Below are 19,026 nucleotides of genomic sequence, written 5' to 3'. Positions count from 1 at the left end.
GCCGCCGGCAATGCTGCCGGAGGCTCCAAAAAGATGGCGCCGCATGGGCGCCGCCATCTTGCTGCGGATCGCCGCTCCCCTATGACGTCACGGGGAGCGGTGATCTGTTGCCATGACAGCTTCGGGTCTCACGAAGGCCCGAAGCGGTCTCGTTTTAACCCATTCATTACAATGTGTTATCAGCACATTGTAATGAATGAGGTGTAAAATCCCCATATACTGCCATATTGTAGTATGGCAGTATATGGTAGGATCGATCAGACAACCTAGGGTTAAAGTACCCTAGGGAGTCTGAAAAATAGTAAAACTAACCCCCCTTTCCCTAGAACTGATATTAATATTAATAAACAGTAAAAATCATAAACACATTAGGTATCACCGCGTCCGTAAATGTCCGATCTATCAAAATATTACAACGGTTTTTCACTGCGTTTAACCCCGTAACGGAAAATAATTTAATTAATATTAAATAAATTAATAAAAAGTGATCAAAAGGTCGCACAATCCTAAAAATGATAGCAATGAAAACGCCATTAAAAGTTGCAAAAAATGACACCACCCACAGCTCCGTACACCAAAGTATGAAAAAGTTATTGCCGCCAGAAGATGGCAAAATAAAATAAAAAAAATTTGTACAGGAGGTTTTAATTTTTTTAAATGTATGAAAACATTATAAAACCTATACAAATTTGGTATCCACGTAATCATAGCAACCCAAAGAATAAAGTAGACATGTCATTTGGGGTGCACAGTGAAAGCTGTAAAATCCAAGCCCACAAGAAAATGGCGCAAATGTGTTTTTTCACCATTTTCACTGCATTTGGAATTTTTTTCCCGCTTCCCAGTACGCGCCATGGAATATTAAATACCGTCACTACAAAGTGCAATTTGTTACGCAGAAAATAAGCCATAACAGAGCTCTTTATGTGGAAAAATAAAAAAGTTTAGATTTTTGAAGGTGGGGAGTGAAAAATGGAAGTGAAAAAACTAAAAAAGGCCATGTCGTTAAGGGGTTAATATATATTTTCCTTTGTGATGTAGTATGATGCACATCTCAGGTGGTCTGTCTTCACTGCCTTAAGCCCCTTCTACACTGGCGTTTTTCACGCGCGAGTTCTGCGCGTGCATTTGACGCGCAGAACTTGCATTGCACTCTGTCCCATTGTATTCAATGGGTCTTTCTTCACTAGCGTTGGTTTTCACGCGCGTGCTTGCGTTCGTTTGCACGCGCGTTAAAATCGCAGCATGCTCTATTTTTGCGAGTCACGCGCGTTTTTCACGCCCCATTCAAGTCTATGGAGATGCATCAAGAACGCATTGCACTCGCAATCATTGCAAGTGCAATGCGTTTTAAACGTAAGGGTTGCTAGGTGACCAGAATAACAGTATTTCCCCTGCTCGCGAACGATCATTTAATTAAAAAAACACAATGAAGAACACTGAAGAATAGAATAAAAACAGTGACCACAGTGAACACAGTGAACACAGGATCATTTAAGATAAAAACACAGTGCAGAACACAGTGCAGAATAGATTACAGATGTTCGGCACATCTGCTTACTTGTCGGGAGATACACGCAGAACGGTGCGAACAAAATAGCATGTGAAGAACAATATATATGTGTGAAGAACACATTGCAGATGTATTTAAACATCTGCAATTTGTTCTTCACACACATATACGGTATATTGTTCTTCACATGCTATTTTGTTCGCACCTTTCCGCGCGTATCTCCCGACAAGTAAGCAGATGTGCCGAACATCTGTAATCTATTCTGCACTGTGTTCTGCACTGTGTTTTTATCTTAAATGATCCTGTGTTCACTGTGTTCACTGTTTTTATTCTATTCTTCACTGTTCTTCACATCTGCTAACTTGTCGGGAGATAATATACACGGGGAACAGTGAAGAATAGATCGCAGATGTTTGCAATTTATCAGAAGACATTATTTTTCAATTAAATAACCCATTTTAATCCAAAACCATGGTCCCTTTGAAAAATGCTCGATTCTCCCATTGACTCGCGCGTGAAAAATGCGCCGAGAACGCAAAAAAACGCTAACAACACGCGCGTGAAAAACGCAAAAACGCTAATTACTCCAAGGAAAAATGGAACAAAAACGCAGCCAAAAACGTCAGTTTTTCACGCATTGCACCCTGACGTGAAACGCAACGCTAGTGTGGAAGAGGCTTTAGGGTGCATTCACACGTCATACGCGACTGCAAATTTACGGCCATTCTGCGCCGTACAGCAGGAAAAGATAAAACATGCTCTATCGTTTCTTGAGTGTGCGGCCGTGCGCCGCTGCTTCCTATGGAGGGGTCACCTCTTCCTCTCTAGGGCACGGCGGTATGCCCTTACCCTGAGTTCTATTGGCATCACTGCCAATAACTGATGTCAGAGCCAGGAAGTCCCGCCCACTTCAGGAAAAACTAAGAGGATATTATAGATAGCATCATATATCTAATAGTCCTTTATCTCATGATCGGAAGATGCTAGCAGCATGATACAGGTATCGTTGGAATTGTTATCAAAGGCTCTCTCCAGCTGTGCTAAAACTATTCTTTTGTCAACAACTTCACAGTAACACTTTAAATAGATATAATGATAAAAGTCTATAGCTTTTTGAATGCAACAAACATACTTTTACAAAGGTCCGTGTGACAGGTTTCTGTCAGACTTTGCATGTTTTTTCATGTGAAAACTGCTTGCACATGTATTTAAGTAGTGTCCGTGCCACATATGTGGTGCATGCAACCCTTTTGTGTAATGGCTGTACTGGTCTTCACTCAACACAAATATCATAATTGAAATGGGCATTCTTGTGCTCAGTCGAACCGTTCACCATATTAAACATACAAAGTCTGACAGAAATGTGCGCCAGTCGGATCGTGCACCAGATTTATCATGCAAAGTCTGACAGGAGTGTGTCACAAGCCCTATGATAAAGGTGCATCATAGAAAGTTGGAGAAGTGCAGGGAACGCCAGATTCATGAAGAACGGGTGCCAGAAATCATGAATCATGCACACACTGCACACTACACCGGCAAACTGCATTTACTGCACTTGGTAAATGTGCCCCACTACAAGGCAATTAACAAGTATATGTAGTGAAAAGAGCCATGCAGATGCTATGCAGATGATTTGTTATACAGGGCTAATGTCATAAAATAGCCCCCCAGGTTATTAAAATATATACAATGCACCCTGATTTTTAGCATAAACAGCTCCCCACAAATTAAAAATATTAGAGACATGCATTTATGTATGGATTATAGTGCCGCATAATGCCGCATATCCCTCTAAGTTACCTTAGACATAAATTATAATATTGTGCCTGTCATGAATTATTATTATAATAGGGATTTACCTATACATTTCAGCATAACAAAGGTTAGTACATAAATACAGCACCCGTATGGAGTTCAATACATAAGTACAGTACTACCGTGGCACCAAGCTACATACAGAAACTCCATACTAGGACCAATTCCATATATGTTTAGAATATCCGAAATGATGCTTGTTCATGTCCCATGGTGGAAGTAATAAAAATGTTCTTAAATGAAAAATAAATTAATAAATGAATAAAAATGCCCATAAGCCCCAAAACATATAAAGAGACATATAATGCACAAAAAAAGTCTAAAACACAAACCCCGCATGTAGTATTACTGCATCCGTAACAACCCGTAGAGTAAAAGTAAATAATTACTTAACCCGTACGTTGAACGCTGTAAAAAACTGTTAAAAAATTATGATGTTTACCCATTAAATCCCACAAAAAAATGCAATAAAAAGTGATCAAAAAATATGTACTCTAGAATGATACAAAGTACAACATGTCCCACAAAAAACAAGCCATCAACCAGCTCTGTAGCCAAAAAAGTAAAAATGTTATGCCACTTGGAAGACGGCAATGCAAAAATGATAAATTTAGTAAAACATAAGAAAAAATATTCACGTATGGTATCCCCGTAATAGTATCGACCCATAGAATAAAGATAACATAATTATTAGGCTATAAGGTGAACACCGAAAAAGAAGGAAAAAATCCAGTATAGAATTGATGCTTTTCTACTTCCTCCCTCAAAAAAAAGTTCATAAATTTTCAACAATAGGGAATACCAACCCCAAAATGGTAACGCAGGAAAAAGCATCTCATCCGGCAAAAAAATTGGCATCACACGGCCCCAATAACGAAATAACGAATGATAACTGGGGAGAAATTGCATAACAAATTTTAAGATTGGTTTTCTCTTTTTATCTTTTGGAAATGTGTAAATTTTAGGGATAAATGAACTTATAACCTACAAAACTTGACCATTATAAATTTCACCTCCATTTTGATTTAATTACAGTGAAGATCTCAAGGGGTTAACAATCTTCCTAAAGCTGCTTCTGATAGTTTGAGGGGTGCAGATTTGAAAATGGGTCGATAATATAGGGGAGTTTTAATGCTAAATATTTAAAAATTCACTCAAATCCCTATTTATCCCCAAAATAGTCAATTCTGGAAATACGAAAAAACAATATTCGATTTGTAAGCCACGTGACATCAAAATAAATTATCCAGACATTTCAAAAATCATGAAAATGTAAAGTAGACATATGGAAAATGTTATTCAGCAATTTATTTAGGTGGTAAATCTATCTGCCTGAAAATGTCAAATTTTTCAAATAATTCATCAATTTTTCTTTTTTTTTGTAAACGCAAAATTTATCAGCCAAAATTTACCACTAAAATTAAGTACAACATGTGGGGGAAAAAACAATCTCAGAATCATTTTGATAAGTAACAGTGTTCAAAAGTTACAACCATATAAAGCGACGCAAGTCAGAATAGCCTTAAGCTATAAAATGGCTGCGTCCTTAAGGAATTAAACCACAAAGTGTATCTTTGCTTCCTTTAGCAGGCAGTCTTCTTGTCTCAGATTATATTTTGTTAGATTGCTAGAATGTTTGATATTTTGATATTATACAATGCTCCTAGGATTGCACAGGCAATAATTAACTGTTTACAGGTTAAAATATTAACAACAGGATAGACAGAACAATAAGGCACTCCCTTGGATGTTGATGTCACAAAAAGAGCCCTAGGCCAGCTTGCACTACTGCAGTTCTCACTACTAAGGTCTGTTGCTATAACACTCACACTAATTATTGTAAGATTTGCTAAAAAGAACAACTCAATACTGTTCTCTTATTTATGAAGCACTATACTATACTGAGGACTGATCAATGGAGGACTCAAAATTAATGAAATGTGCCATATAAAGTATAAATACTATCCATAATGAGTCCCTTTTGAACAGGAGCAGATGATATGTCATGTAAGATCTTAAAGAGATCTACCATCAAACTCAAGCAAACACTTTCTTCACAGGAGCAATTCCCCCCTACCACTGAGTGCTGAAAGCGCCCCCCCCCCCCCCCCCCAGATAATCAGATAAGACGATAACCACCGTCACGTTGGTCATTTTTGGATTTTTTTCATTCTACAATACCAAAAAAAAATAATCTACATTTTGAAAATAAAAATGACAACAAATCATTCAAAAACACACACATACTGTACATCTATGTCAAAAGAAAAATAAAATTACAAAAATAGTTTTTATTGTGAAATACAGATAAAATTAAAATATATACAAATATATTTGGTGAAGCCATATACTTAAAACTATAAAACTATTCAATGGTTTGGCTGTGCCAAATATGAATATTTTTTATAACTTGTCCTGTAAAGAAGAAAACATCATAACCTTACCGAAAAAAAGGTATTTAATGAGAAAGAAAAATTATAAACTACTCAAACGTTACTTAATGGAAAGCAACCATGAGGAATACACTATCAGAAGTAGATCTGATGGTAGATTCCTCCTGCTGCCTCTGCCCTAATCTGTAATTTAATAATCCTGAAACCTAACTTATTAAAAACTTAAATTTTAGTAATATGTAAATTAACAGCAGAGGCTACTGGGGCGTGTACTAGACCGGTTAGGCACAGGGAACTAAGGCAATTCCATATCCCAGTAGCCTCTGCAGTTAATTTACATATTACTAAAATTAAGTTTTTAACAAGTTACAAGTCAGGTTCCAATATTATTAAATTACAGATTAGGGCAGAGCCAGCAGGAGGAATCTTACATCAGACCTACTTCTGATTCTTCATGGTCGGTTTCCTTTAAAGGACTGCTCAGCAGATTTACTTATCTCTTATCCATAGGACAGAGGCCAAGTGAATACATGTCATACATGTGCACCATTATTCTCATGAGTGCCTGCGAATCTCAGTTCATGTAAGCGTTGTGGATCCCTGTGACAGTACCTTTAGCCATCAAACACTTAGCCTCTGTCTGCGTATTGGGTGTAATTTTCTTTTGAAGAACATATCAATTGTGTTGTTTGCACATTTGTGTATGAATTGTCAGGTATCATTTTTATTTGTTTACTCCAAATGATAATATTTTCTCTGTGATGATCATACGGGTAACTGGCTGTTAAAACACAGATCTCTGACTATTTTACTGTATGTTTGATAAGCTCTGTCAGCATCATATGACCATACAGAAAGCACTGCCAGCACCTTTCCTCTCCCTGTTATGTCTTAGTGGGTATGAATAAACAGATTTAATTTAATACTTGCCAAAAAGTGGCAAGTGAATCCAAAGAGATCCCACTCAATCTTGTCACGCATTGTGCCATTAAGACTTCACCATTACCATTTACCTTATCGCCACTATATAATATATGTTACTGGATTAGGTCACCCCCTACCCTTCTCAATAGCATAAAAGTACTGTTGACTACAAGAGACTTTGTAACTTATTATTACAGCAAAGTATTTCTTTAAAACTTACTTTGGCTTAGTTTTCTTCTCTACCCACTGGAATGTGTGCTGAAGTATGTCTTGCTGCCATGAAATAAAGAAGCTTTCTGCAGTGTTAGATTAAGGCTGCTTTTATACTTATCATAAATTTTTTTATTGAAGTTTTAAAGATATACAAATATACAATGAAAGGCCGCTTTCATACTAACATATGCCATGCCCGGGCCGGGACCCAGACGCAGCAAATGTTTGAGTGAAGGGGTGAGCGCTCCTCAACCCTCCCCTCTCCATATATGTGGAAAAAGATAGAGCATTCTCTTTTTTCCGGTGCCGACATGGTATGGTGACTCACGTGCATGCTCACCGTACCGTGCCGGGCACAATGCACTCTTATGGCTGCCGTATGTTAGCCGCTGTTCATACAGCTAGCATGCAGCTGCCATATAGGTGTGTGTGAAAGAGGTCTAAATAGAAGTTGTGGATCCTCCGAATCCTCCCAACACCTTTAAGTACACTCCAAACTCACAGACAAGGCTGCAAAGATGATCAGCCGAAAGAATAGGTCACCAAAATCCAGCTTAATCTGAGGACGTTTAGGAGCCTCCATACCCATTACGTAGCTGGATAATCCATCCCAGCTGTGGGCTCCGACAACCTTTTTCTGTATTAGAGGCTTTTCTGATTTTTTATTTATTACATTTGTAAATCCTTCAGCAGTTTTAAGAGTTTTCAATACAAATTGTAGAAATTAGTCTCCAAAGCACAAAAAGCATTCCCACAAAATGTTTTACATCAAGAAAACAAGTCTCCAATATTAAAAACACATTCAATGTCACAAAAGCCTTCAATGCATTTTGGTGTTTTACATAAGTGCCATTACATGGATAAGTTTTATCGGTGAGAAGGTTTCTCAACAAAGCATTTGTTAACTCTTTGATTTTCATATATACATACATGTAATAGTTTGTTTACGTTTCTTTGTACTAACATTGAGAAATGCCACGAAAACAATATTTAATAATACCTAATAATAAAACATGCATAGAAACAAGGAACTGTTGTGAAGTACAAAATACGTCTTATTTTTTACATCCATCTACCTGTACAAAAGATATCACCCTTAAAGTTTAAGAAGTAGCATTCATTTCAGATGCTTTTTGGGAGGATATTATGTGGGGGCATAGTGTTGTAAACATTTTTGTAATATACTTCATGAACAAATTCTCCTTAAGGTGGATTTACATTGGCATGTATGTTGCATGTCTGTCGCATATGTGTTGTGTATTTCCGCTTTGTCTCTGTTTTGCTTCCAATTTTAGTTTATGTTTGCAAAGAGCCATGAAGGTTTAACAATGGTTAGAAAACATAACACCTGGTTTCACAGCCTCATTAGTGGAAGCAAAAAAGACCTGTCATAATAGTTTTTTCTTGCGGATCCCTAAACTTTTATTGCCTTCCGTGATCCACATCTGTAAAAAAAAAACATGTTTCATAATTTTTTTTCACATACAACGGATCAGTGGAAAACAAGTGAAATGTAAAAATGCCTATTGAAAAACAATGGGTCGTTAACCCCTTATCACCGACACTAGTTTTCAGCTCAATGACCAGACTTGATTTTTCAAATCTGACATATCTCACGATAATTGGTTATAACTTCGGAACACTTTAACATATCCGGGTGATTTTGAGACTGTTTTATCATATCACATTGTACTTCATGTTAGTTATAAAATTTAAGTGATAAGTTTTGTGTTTCGTTCTGAAAAAAAGTGAAAATTTGGCAAAAGTTTGTAAAAATTCTTCATTTTCCAAGTTTGAAATGTTCTAGTTTCCAGACAAGATGTAAAACTACCCAAAAAGTTTGCTAATTAACATTTATGGAATGTCTGCTTTATGTTGAGATGATATTTTATGCATCCTCTCACTTTTCTAGGATGTTATGAGCAGGGCCGGATTAAGGTTGGTGGGGGCCCCTGGGCGCAAAGTCTGGTGGAGGCCCCACTTAATGTGACATACACATCGTCCTGCTCACTATCGACTATCCCCAGTACCACATCCACATACACTTCAGTCCGCACAAAACACGCAGCCCCATGCAACATACACCTCACCCACCCCCAGACACGCAGCCCCATGCAACATACACCTCACCCACCCCCAGACACGCAGCCCCATGCAACATACACCTCACCCACCCCCAGACACGCAGCCCCATGCAACATACACCTCACCCACCCCCAGACACGCAGCCCCATGCAACATACACCTCACCCACCCCCAGACACGCAGCCCCATGCAACATACACCTCACCCACCCCCAGTCACGCAGCCCCATGCAACATACACCTCACCCACCCCCAGACACGCAGCCCCATGCAACATACACCTCACCCACCCCCAGACACGCAGCCCCATGCAACATACACCTCACCCACCCCCAGACACGCAGCCCCATGCAACATACACCTCACCCACCCCCAGACACGCAGCCCCATGCAACATACACCTCACCCACCCCCAGACACGCAGCCCCATTCAACATACACCTCACCCACCCCCAGACACGCAGCCCCATGCAACATACACCTCACCCACCCCCAGACACGCAGCCCCATGCAACATACACCTCACCCACCCCCAGACACGCAGCCCCATGCAACATACACCTCACCCACCCCCAGACACGCAGCCCCATGCAACATACACCTCACCCACCCCCAGACACGCAGCCCCATGCAACATACACCTCACCCACCCCCAGACACGCAGCCCCATGCAACATACACCTCACCCACCCCCAGTCACGCAGCCCCATGCGACATACACCTCACCCACCCCCAGACACGCAGCCCCATGCGACATACACCTCACCCACCCCCAGACACGCAGCCCCATGCGACATACACCTCACCCACCCCCAGACACGCAGCCCCATGCGACATACACCTCACCCACCCCCAGACACGCAGCCCCATGCGACATACACCTCACCCACCCCCAGACACGCAGCCCCATGCGACATACACCTCACCCACCCCCAGACACGCAGCCCCATGCGACATACACCTCACCCACCCCCAGACACGCAGCCCCATGCGACATACACCTCACCCACCCCCAGACACGCAGCCCCATGCGACATACACCTCACCCACCCCCAGACACGCAGCCCCATGCGACATACACCTCACCCACCCCCAGACACGCAGCCCCATGCGACATACACCTCACCCACCCCCAGACACGCAGCCCCATGCGACATACACCTCACCCACCCCCAGACACGCAGCCCCATGCTACATACACCTCACCCACCCCCAGACACGCAGCCCCATGCTACATACACCTCACCCACCCCCAGACACGCAGCCCCATGCAACATACACCTCACCCACCCCCAGACACGCAGCCCCATGCGACATACACCTCACCCACCCCCAGACACGCAGCCCCATGCGACATACACCTCACCCACCCCCAGACACGCAGCCCCATGTGACATATACATCATTCACCCCCAGACACGCAGCCCCATGCAACATACACCTCATTCACCCCCAGACAAGCAGCCCCATGTAACATACACATCATTCACCTCCAGACACGCAGCCCCATGTAACATACACCTCATTCACCCCCAGACACGCAGCCCCATGCAACATACACCTCACCCACCCCCAGACACGCAGCCCCATGCAACATACACCTCACCCACCCCCAGACACGCAGCCCTATACACCACAGCCCTCACGAGCCATAGAGCTCCATGACATATACAAGCCTTGTTCCTGTCCTGTCAGGCCCTCACCTCCATACACACAGCACAGCTCCTGGGAGGTTTCTCTTCTCCTGTAGTCACACATGGCAGCTTCCTCACTTCTCACTTCCTGCTTTTCCCGCGAGGCTCCGCCCCCTCCTGTGACATCACGGGATCACAAGCTCTTCACTTCAGACCCCGGAGGAGGGAGGATTAAGTCACCGGAGGAGACGTCTGTGTTCCGTGTGTTGCCTTTGCGCTGACTGTCTCTGGGGTGGAGCAATGCCCTGCAGCAGTGCTGCTGAGCATTGCTCCAGCTACAGAGAGTCAGCTTTCAGCTGACTGTATCTGTATAGGACTCGCAGCAGAGCGGCCAGTGCTGCGCACCCAAGGAGCTCACTGCAAGCCCCTCCCTACTCACTCAGAAGGATGTGCTGCGGCACCGTCCCACTCTGCCATATTACTAACAGCGCACGGCGCGCTTTAAGTGTCAGTGACAGTGTCAGTCATTGACATCTGGTGGGGGCCCCTCTGGGAGCAAGATGGTGGGGGCCCCGGGGCTCGAGCCCCTGGAGCCCCTCCTATAATCCGGCCCTGGTTATGAGGTGCAGAACTTTAGGTGCGATTTTTCTTATTTTCATGAAAATTGCCAAAACTCATATTTTGAGGGACAACTCAGCTTCCAAGTGACTTTGAAAGGCCTAAATAATAGTAAAACCCAAAAAATGTCCCCACTATAGAAACTTCACCCCTCAACGTATGTAAAACAACTTCTATTAAGTCTATTAACCCTTGAAGTGTTTCACATGGGTTAAAACAATATGGACCTGTGATTTAGAAACTATAGAATTTTTTTGGAAAATACATTCATTTAGGCCAAAACTGAAAGTTTCAGAATAAATTAAATGATGAAACGCACTGCAAAGCTTGATGCCCAATTCCGCCCGAGTGTACTGATACCCCATATGTGGTGGAAAACTGCTGTATGGGCGCATGGCCAAGTATAGAATGAATGAAATAATATTTTATCTTTATTTTCTGGTTCACTACGATTGCGGTGATACCTCATTTATATAGTTTTTCTTATTTTTGCTCAATTTTCCTGAGCAAAACCAATATTGGAGAATATTGCATTGTTTTTACTATTGACAACTTTTTAAGGCCATAACTTCCGTATTTTTCTGTTGTCAGATCTGGTTGAGGACTTATTTTTTGTGAAAACAGTTGTTCTTTTCAGTCGTATCATATTAGGGAACGTAACTTTTTTTGATCACTTTTTTGTGATGGTGTTTGATGAAAAATTGTATATTATGGGAAGTTTTTCTATTTTTTCTTTTACCAAATATGATATGTGTTTTTGTGTTTTATATACTTTATTTGCATTTTATGTGTTACTGGGGAGATTATGGGACTTTTATTTTATTTATTTATTTAATTATATTATAAAATGATTTAATTTTTTTTTTTTACTTTTTCTACTTCTTGGCTTGAACAAGCGATCGTCCGATCGCTTATTCAAGCCTTTACACTGCAATACACTTGTATTGCAGTGTATTGTGTAAGTAACTCATCACCCGGGATCAGAGTTTTTCCGATCCCAGGTGTTAGTGCCGGGTCTGGGCTGTGAGATCACAGCCCGACACTGGCACCAGCGAGACCCGGTGTCCCGAAATCTTCTTCTGATGCGCCGCCGTAGAAAGGCGTACGCGTCAGAAGAAGTACCCTTAATGACCGCCGTAAAAAGCCGATACGGCGGTCATTAAGGGGTTAAGGCATCTGTGAAAATAAACAATGTACCACAGACTTTAAAAACAATGTCAGTGTGAAAGAGCCCTAAGGGTACGATCACACACTGCATTTTTGGTATGCTTTCAAACGCATTGTAAAACACATGCATGTCACCATGCGTTTGGTGGTTTTCTTCATTTCTTGAAAGAAGAAAAACGGATTCAAATGCATGCGTTTTGCGATGCCTACAAAAACGTATACACTGAGAAAAAAAGAAGTGTGCTATTTCGGACCAAAAAATAATTTTGAAATACAATTCAAATGATAAAAACGTATCATGTGACAGAACCCTCAACTTGTAAAAAAACAAGACAAGTCATTACAGCTGTGAGTGAGTGTTATGCCCTTCTGCTCTCTCCCTGGCTGTTATGTGATATCAGCATCATGTTTAAAGATCAAGGTGAGAGTGACTACTCCTTATCCCAATTGCCTCTGCTGACCCACCTCCTTGTGCATCCTCAGCACGCTCATGATAAAGCTTGAGCGTGCTGCCAATGTGAAATAGACTTTGCTCCCACAGCCTGGAGAGAATATCCTACTCCCCTGTAGCATCAACCATAAATTTTCATGTAAGTAAGATACAGCTTAGATAGGTTAGGCAATAATAAAAGATTAAATAAACATAGGGTTTAGGACAGGGGTCAGGAACCTTTTTGGGTGAGAAAGCCATGAACGCCACATATTTTAAAATGTTATTCCATAAGAGCCATACAATATGAACATTCCCCCCAGTAGAGAGGTAGTCCCAGTGTCACAGGTGCCCTTGCGATCTAGGTCTCGGATCGCAGGCACACCCGTGCCCCTCGCCGTGGCAGCACCCCTTTCCGAGCTCACTCAACCCACCACTTTCCGGCTCCCGCCCCGGCTGGCCAGCTCACATGCACCGTCACTCGCGGATTAAAAGGGCCAGTGCACCGCTAATTGGTTCCTATATAGACCAGCGGCTACCAGATAGGTAGCCATAGCACATGTCCCTCAGTATATAGGTAGCCACAGCACATCCCCCCATTAGATAAGGTAGACCCAGCACATACTCCCAGTAAATAGGTAGCCACAGCACATGCCCCAAGTAGATAGGTCACAGTAGAAAAAAAAAAAAGAATATTCACTGGCTGCTCCCTGCAGCCAGCTCCTCATCGCTCCCACACTCTTCTCTTTGACCCAGGCCTATACGATGGTGGAGATGGCACCTAGGTCGTACAAAGGACGTAGGCACTGGTAACATCGCTGCTTGTGTCCAGTGATCAGTCTAAGACACACAGCAGCCATCACTATTTATTAAAGATCTGTCTGAGAGCCAGATACAGCCAACAAAAGAGCCATATCTGGCTCCCGAGCCATAGGATCCCTACCCCTGGTTTAGGACGTTAGGAGAACCCTACCATTGGATCTATCTTAATATGTCAGGCTACTTCACAGATTCTATACATGTGTCACATAGAGATGAGCTTCCTAAGAAAAAATGGACTTAGGCTCCAAGACACGGATGTCACTGTGGATCATCATAGGGACTGCCATGGTGGCCGAGAATGGGGAATTGTTGTTGGCATTGAAGGTGGGCCGTTATTCTCCATGCATTAACCACAAGTTATGTGGTTATGTGAGATTGCATACAATTTGTCTATTTGGCGCCAAAGGGTTTTTTGGACTGGAGTAGTAGCTACTATACAGATTACAATATGTAATGCTGCAGAAGAACAAGGCAGTGTGTTGGAGTTTTTTCCTGACAGGCACATTGATAACAGATTACACTAATATGCAGCTGTAGAATGCATGAATTTCCATGGACTAGAAGTTAAAACATGTACATGTGCAGCAGGTGTTCTAGAAAACAGACACATAGGAGAGATGAGATCCGGTGCACTGTCAGCATAATCACATCAACAAACTCATCCCATTACAAAGTCTCTATGAGGCAGAAATAGATTTACATGTGAAATATAAATTTACTCACTGATTTCCATCTCTCATTAACAAGAAACACATTTCTTTTGTATAATGAATGTTTAGATTAAATAATATTAGCTTATAGTAAAGGGAATTTGGATAAAAAAGGTAATGGGACTATAAAAAGGTAAATGTACCAAACAGCAAAGGACACACTAAAATTACTTACACCTGAAATATCACAATACAAAACAAAAAGCAGACCTTTAAAAACTATTAAAAAACATGCATAACACAAGTCCTCCAAAAAAGAGTAGATGAAATATTATATACAATAGGTTGCATTCACATGTACAGTTGGAAAAATGAGATAGAATCAAAAATTAAGGAAATCACATTGTGCAATTTAAATTGCCTTTTATTGCATGAAATAAGTATTTCAAACAATGGAAAAACTTTTGTTTGTAATTGCAGGGGTCAGACATTTCCTGTACGATTTGACACCGTTTGAGGATACTGCTGCAAGGACTTTGGCCCATCCGATCTTCTTTCAGATTTTGGGGCTGTCACTGGGCAACATTGATTTTCAGCTCAAAAGCTTTTCAATTGGTTCCAGGTCTGGAGACTGGCTAGACCACTTAAGGACTTTAAAATGCTTCTTACGGAGTCATTACTTAGTTGTCGTGGCTGTGTGTCATGCTGGAAGACCCTGCCTCAACCCATCCTCACCCATCTTTTGCAGAAAAGCACCCCCTAAATATGATATTTCAACCCCCACGCTTCATGGTTAAGACAGTGTACTTGAGGTTGTACTCATCCTTCTTCGTCTTCCAAACATGGCAAGTGGAGTTGATACTAAATTGTCTATTTTGGTCTCATCTGACCGCTTGACCTTTTCACATAACCATCTAAATGACACAGAGAAGGTATTGGAGAACTTCAAACATGCCTGGACTTGTACTGCCATTAGCAGAGGACCTTGCGGGCCCAGCAGGATTTTAATCCATGATGGTGTAGTGTGTTACTAATGGTAACCTTTATGATTGTGTTCCCAATTCCCGTCAGGTCATTAACCAGGTCTTTCTCCTCAGAATCATCTTTAGGCCGGTATCTCATGGACATTAATAGTAATAGTATTACTATTAACTAATAGTATTAACTATTACAGTCCCGTCATGGCTGTTCGGCCGGCAGAGGGAACGTCCATGCATTATATTTCTAGGTAATGCAGGGACTCCCATCCATTGCAGTGTGTGCAGTCTGTGGGATCGTGCCACCATACAGCACATATACACTGGCTGCACACATTTCTGTGTAACCAGCCTTAACCCACAAGAGGAGATCTTGCATGGAGCCCCAGACCAAGGTATATTAACAGTCATCCAGTGTTTCTTCCATTTTTTAATAATTGTTAAAAGAGTTTTTGCCATCTCACCCAGCTGCTTGCCTATTGTGCTATAGCCTACCCCAGCCTTGTACAATGTTGTGTCCTTTGAAAGCTCTTTGGTCTCGGCCATGGTAGAGAGGTTGGAGTGTGATTGAGTGTGTGGACAGGTGTCTTTTATACATATAACATGTTCAAACAGTGTGCAGAGTAGGAGTAATATCTTAAAGAAAAACAGTTCTGAGACATGCTGCTTGCTTATTGGTAGTTGATCATAAAATCCTATCAATAAAATGCAAATTATTTTAAAATTATACAATGTAATTTTCTGGATTTTTCTTTAAAGCTGTCTCTTCCACTGGAAGTGTACCTACTAGAGATGAGCGAACATGCTCGTCCGAGCTTGATGCTCGGTCGAGCATTAGGGTACTCGAAACTGCTCGTTGCTCCGACGAATACTTCGCCCGCCATAGGAGAATACAAAGAGCTTACTTACGCCTACAGTAGCGTTCTATATATTTGATTTCTGGTTGATCTGCTGGTGGCTGTACTTTCTGCAGTGCATGTACTAGCCAATTCTGAGCAATTTGTAGTGAGACTTGCGACCGCTGTGTTCTGCGCTTAGTGACGCACATATCCATAGCAAAGACCGAAGTGGGAAAATTTAGTAGGGGTTGGATTTCAATTAGGCACTAACTCAGTGTCATCTCATCTGGCATAGTAGTGTGCTTTGATACTTGGCTAGAAAATAGCCATAGGAGAATACAAAGAGCTTACTTACGCCTACAGTAGCGTTCTATATATTTGATTTCTGGTTGATCTGCTGGTGGCTGTACTTTCTGCAGTGCATGTACTAGCCAATTCTGAGCAATTTGTAGTGAGACTTGCGACCGCTGTGTTCTGCGCTTAGTGACGCACATATCCATAGCAAAGACCGAAGTGGGAAAATTTAGTAGGGGTTGGATTTCAATTAGGCACTAACTCAGTGTCATCTCATCTGGCATAGTAGTGTGCTTTGATACTTGGCTAGAAAATAGCCATAGGAGAATACAAAGAGCTTACTTACGCCTACAGTAGCGTTCTATATATTTGATTTCTGGTTGATCTGCTGGTGGCTGTACTTTCTGCAGTGCATGTACTAGCCAATTCTGAGCAATTTGTAGTGAGACTTGCGACCGCTGTGTTCTGCGCTTAGTGACGCACATATCCATAGCAAAGACCGAAGTGGGAAAATTTAGTAGGGGTTGGATTTCAATTAGGCACTAACTCAGTGTCATCTCATCTGGCATAGTAGTGTGCTTTGATACTTGGCTAGAAAATAGCCATAGGAGAATACAAAGAGCTTACTTACGCCTACAGTAGCGTTCTATATATTTGATTTCTGGTTGATCTGCTGGTGGCTGTACTTTCTGCAGTGCATGTACTAGCCAATTCTGAGCAATTTGTAGTGAGACTTGCGACCGCTGTGTTCTGCGCTTAGTGACGCACATATCCATAGCAAAGACCGAAGTGGGAAAATTTAGTAGGGGTTGGATTTCAATTAGGCACTAACTCAGTGTCATCTCATCTGGCATAGTAGTGTGCTTTGATACTTGGCTAGAAAATAGCCATAGCAATAGGATAGCATTGTTTGGTTTTAAAAACTCAAAAAAAACAAAAAACACAAAAAAAAACAAAAAACACAAAAAAAAACAAAAAACACCAAAAAAAGTTAAAAAAAAAGTTAAAAAATAAATAAAGTTATAACTCTCATTTTAAAAATGTTTAACCCGAGGGCTAGGGGTAGAGGACGAGGGCGGGGACGTGGGCGTCCAACTACTGCAGGGGTCAGAGGCCGTGGTCCTGGGCGGGGTGAGACACCACCTGCTCATGAGGGAGCAGGGGAACGCCGCAGAGCTACACTCCCTAGGTTCATGTCTGAAGTTACTGGGACTCGTGGTAGAGCACTGTTGAGGCCAGAACAGTGCGAACAGGTGATGTCGTGGATTGCTGACAATGCTTCGAGCAATTTGTCCACCACCAGTCAGTCTTCCACGCAGTCCACCCATGTCACCGAAATCGCCACTCCTCCAGCTCCTGCACCTCAGCCTCCTCCCCCCCAGTCTGCCCCCTCCCAGGAAAATTTGGCATTTGAACCGGCATACTCTGAGGAACTGTTTTCTGGACCCTTCCCACAGTCACAAACCACTTGTCCGGTTGCTGCTGAGCAATTTTCCGATGCCCAGGTTTTCCACCAGTCACAGTCTGTGGGTGATGATGACCTTCTTGACGTAGTGGAAGTGTGTAAAGAGGTGTCCGACGATGAGGAGACACGGTTGTCAGACAGTGGGGAAGTTGTTGTCAGGGCAGGAAGTCCGAGGGGGGAGCAGACTGAGGGATCGGAGGATGATGAGGTGACAGACCCAAGCTGGGTTGAGAGGCCGGGTGAACACAGTGCTTCTGAGACGGAGGAGAGTCCTCGACCAGAACAGGTTGGAAGAGGCAGTGGTGGGGCCAGACGGAGAGGCAGGGCCAGAGCTGGTGCATCAGTGCCAAATGTGTCAACTAGTGAAGCTCCCGTGGCGAGGGCTCTTGCGGCAAGGGCTAGATCTTCAGAAGTCTGGAGGTTCTTTAAGGAAACACCGGATGACCGACGGACTGTGGTGTGCAACATTTGCCAAACCAGGCTCAGCAGGGGTTCCACCACTACTAGCTTAACTACCACCAGTATGCGCAGGCATATGAATGCTAAACACCCCACTCAGTGGCAACAAGCCCGTTCACCTCCGGCCGTGCACACCACTGCTCCTTCCCCTGTGTCAGCTGCTAGTCAGCCCCCTGCCCAGGACCCTGCCACAAAAACCCCATCGTCGCCTCCACGATCCTCCACAGCATCCACCAGCGTTCAGCTCTCCATACCCCAGACGCTGGAGCGGAAACGCAAATATAGTGCAACCCACCCGCACGCCCAAGCCCTTAATGTGCACATCTCCAGATTGCTTAGCCTGGAGATGCTGCCCTATAGGCTAGTAGAGACCGAGGCCTTTCGCAACCTCATGGCGGCGGCCGCCCCTCGGTATTCGGTCCCCAGCCGCCACTACTTTTCCCGATGTGCCGTCCCAGCCCTGCACCAGCACGTGTCAGACAACATCATCCGTGCCCTGACCAACGCCGTTTCTGACAAGGTCCACCTGACCACGGACACGTGGACGAGTGCTGCCGGGCAGGGCCACTATATATCGCTGACGGCACATTGGGTTAACTTGGTGGAGGCTGGGACCGAGTCTGACCCTGGGGCTGCTCATATACTGCCGACGCCGAGGATTGCGGGGCCTACCTCGGTCCAGGTGTTTCAGGCCTACTATGCCTCCTCCTCCTCCCACCCCTCCTCCAC

Source organism: Engystomops pustulosus, chromosome 3 (genome assembly GCF_040894005.1).
Source record: "Engystomops pustulosus chromosome 3, aEngPut4.maternal, whole genome shotgun sequence".
NCBI classification, from domain to species: domain Eukaryota; kingdom Metazoa; phylum Chordata; class Amphibia; order Anura; family Leptodactylidae; genus Engystomops; species Engystomops pustulosus.
This window is presented reverse-complemented; position numbering follows the sequence as displayed.